Raw genomic sequence first — 3,568 nt, 5'->3', positions numbered from 1 at the left:
AACGGGTAATTTAGTTTGGCTCATGTTGGTACAGCTTTGAGTCGAAAGAGTCAAGTAAGAATAGGTTTCGGATTAGAACAGTGCACCGCGCGACCACTCAACTAGTTTTATTAAAAGCTCCATATGCTCTACCAAACACCTAAATATTTCTAAAAAACTACAGCTAACAGCTACCAGCTCCAGCTAGCAGTTTCCAGCTAGTTTTGTCAAACATACCCAAGGTATAGAAGAAAATTATAACAGTAGTAAAGATGCAAGTAACACCTCGGAACAGTACAGCTACCAAAGCAGTAACATGGCATAAACCCGATCAAAGAAACAATTTTAAAAAAAAACAAACCACAGAAAACCAAACATCCATCACAAACATATCACAAACCGAAAACATAGTTCTCTAGTACTCCTCCCCTTCATCACCTCATCATCCTCACCACCATCAGCACCAACCTCCTCATAATCCTTCTCAAGAGCTGCAAGATCCTCACGTGCTTCAGAAAACTCACCCTCCTCCATACCCTCACCCACATACCAATGCACGAAAGCCCATTTGGCATACATAAGATCAAACTTACGGTCAATCCGAGAAAACACCTCAGCCACACTGGTCGAGTTGGATATCATACAAACCGCTCGTTGAACCTTAGCCAAGTCTCCACCAGGGACAACAGTCGGCGGCTGGTAGTTAATACCACATTTAAAACCAGTTGGACACCAATCAACAAACTGGATGGTCCTTTTGGTCTTGATGGTTGCAACTGCAGCGTTCACATCTTTTGGAACCACATCACCACGGTACATTAAACAGCAAGCCATATACTTGCCTTGGCGTGGGTCGCACTTAGCCATCATGGAAGATGGCTCAAACGCACTGTTGGTGATTTCTGCAACCGATAGCTGTTCATGGTAAGCCTTCTCGGCTGAGATCACGGGTGCGTATGAGGAAAGCATGAAATGGATTCTTGGGTAGGGGACCAAGTTGGTTTGGAATTCGGTCACATCCACGTTTAAGGCACCATCAAACCTCAATGATGCAGTCAAGGATGAAATGACCTGGACAACAAATTTGAAAACTTTTGATTAGAGATATAACTTGAAACAACTAATGTATGCCGGAATGTTCTTCAGGTCAGTTTGGGAGTTATACAGGCTGTTATATTTTTAAAATTTTTATTACAAAATTCAGATTCAAACAAAATGACGTTTAAAAACAAATTCATGTCAACCGAATTACAAAACATACCTGCTATATATTGTTGTAAAATGATAAAAGTTACTTATTTCAAATTCAGATATTCTGGTTAAATAAGTTTAAAAATTCAATTTCGATTTGTAAACAAACATTGAAATTCAATTTTGCGCAATAACCCAATTCTAAAATTCATAATTCAAAAACTTTGGCTAGATTTGCCATTGGGTTTCATATCCGGTTTAATTAATAAACACACCTAAATCTAAGCCAATTATTTGTTACCTGAGACACCAAACGATTAAGATTGGTGTAAGTAGGCCGCTCAATGTCAAGAGACCGTCTGCAAATATCATAAATAGCTTCATTGTCAAGAAGAAAGGCAACATCAGTGTGCTCCAAGAGCGAATGAGTCGAAAGGACACTGTTATAAGGCTCAACAACAGATGTTGACACTTGTGGAGACGGATACACAGTAAACCCAAGCTTTGATTTCTTTCCATAATCAACCGAAAGCCGTTCAAGAAGAAGAGAACCCAAGCCAGACCCAGTACCACCACCAACAGCATTAAACACCAGAAACCCCTGAAGCCCGATGCAGTTGTCAGCTAGCTTTCTGATCCGGTCTAAACACAGGTCAACGATTTCCTTTCCAACTAAAACAACAGCGTATAAAGTTAGTAAATTTGCCAAAATAATAAGAGCAAAGAATGAAATGATTATTAACAAATAAGATATTGTTGAATATTACTTGTGTAGTGACCACGGGCAAAGTTGTTAGCAGCGTCTTCCTTGCCACTAATGAGTTGCTCAGGGTGGAACAGCTATCGGTAAGTGCCGGTTCGCACTTCATCGATCACAGTGGGCTCAAGATCAACAAAGACAGCACGAGGTACATGCTTTCCAGCTCCGGTTTCACTGAAAAAGGTGTTGAAGGCATCATCACCGCCTCCAATTGTCTTGTCACTGGGCATCTGACCATCAGGCTGCAAAGAACATCAAAGCATTATCATATTAGTATACTTCACAATCATTCAAGTTAAAAAAAAAGTTCACATAGCACTCATAAAACAGTTTATATCAATAAAGAAACATGTTTCAATCAGATCACGTAAATAGGTGTTATGTTACTACAACAAATATTAACCTTTGACAAGTAACTAATCTATCCGGTGCAAAATGCATCTGTGATCTAAAAACCAGGCAAATTTGTTACCAGATTGATTAAAAACCAAATATAATCTGAACATAAGTCTTTTTTTCAGAGAGTAATGTTAGCATACAACTTCTAGGCAGAGTTGGTGACAGATCAACTAACCACCTAATCATACCTAATTGAAACGTAATCTGCGTTTCTTTTTGCTAAATAATGTAATATTTAATTCAAGACAAATTAATGTATCGAGATCTAAAATCAAGGCAAATTTGCTGACAGATCGAGAAAAAACTGCATAGAGGGCAACCCAAAAAATAAACGCAAACCGAATAGGTTTGAAACCGTAGGTTAAGAACCAGTTTGTAATTCCGTCTACCAAAACCATTTTCAAACTGGTTAACGGAACGAAAAACAATCTTAAACCAGTTAAGCAACAGGTTTCAACCCAACCCTAAACCAATCATAAACAGTTTTGACTATTGTTGACAAAAGTGATCCGATGTCAACCAGAACCCGTTTAGCTGCACCTAATCTAAAGTATTACTTACTAAATAATTAGGCGAATTATTGACAAATCGACTAAAGACTGTACCTAATCTGATCGTAAATTCTTCAATAAACAATATAAAATTACAAACTCAACAACAAATACACACTCGCAGATCTGAAGTAGAAACCCAATATATAATACACAAGACAGATCTGCAAGTAGCTTAAGTAGAAACACTGAGATCTGACAAACCGATGCAAAGTGCAAAGTCTACGTTAGAAGTTACTGGACTGAATAAAAGAGAAGAAACAAACCTGAATGCCGTGTTCGAGGCAGTAGAGTTCCCAGCAAGCATTTCCGACCTGGATTCCGGCTTGACCGATGTGGATCGAGATGCACTCCCTCATGTTCAGTTGACTTGAATGAGAATACACAAGAGGTTTGAAATAAGAATCAAAAGGCGTTTATGAAGACGCCTTGAGATAGCAATGGATGGGTTGTGTTGGTCACTTGTTGGTTACTTATAGATCGAAATGGAGTGAACTGTGGTTAGGTTTACTTTACTATGGTTTACCATTTTCATTTTGAAATATTTCCCGCTGTTTTTTCAAGTTTCAATTAATCATCACTTCTCGTCTCGTCTCGTCTCTAATTAAATTTTACAAAAACATTCAAACTCTAATTATCTCTCCGTACAATAAATATTTTCACAAAATTCTCATTTTGTTTTTTTAAC

At 38.1% G+C, this 3,568-nt stretch overlaps 1 pseudogene across 1 annotated transcript; it reads right to left on the bottom strand.

Moving 5' to 3' along the window:
• Nucleotides 1-394: 394 nt before the first annotated feature.
• On the bottom strand, nucleotides 395-3,254 carry LOC143577026 (tubulin alpha-2 chain-like; annotated as a pseudogene). Its single transcript, XR_013143042.1, has 4 exons — nucleotides 3,147-3,254; nucleotides 1,938-2,172; nucleotides 1,472-1,842; nucleotides 395-1,050 (listed from the first exon to the last, which is right to left on the bottom strand). The product of XR_013143042.1 is annotated as a tubulin alpha-2 chain-like (transcript).
• Between the last annotated feature and the right edge of the window lie 314 nt (nucleotides 3,255-3,568).

The sequence above is a fragment of the Bidens hawaiensis genome, unplaced genomic scaffold (assembly GCF_021521415.1).
Source record: "Bidens hawaiensis isolate Kalapana, Puna unplaced genomic scaffold, B.hawaiensis_p1.1 tig00028456_1, whole genome shotgun sequence".
NCBI classification, from domain to species: Eukaryota; Viridiplantae; Streptophyta; class Magnoliopsida; order Asterales; family Asteraceae; genus Bidens; species Bidens hawaiensis.
The sequence above is the reverse complement of the archived record's forward strand: the minus strand, read 5'-3'. Positions and strand labels throughout refer to the sequence as shown.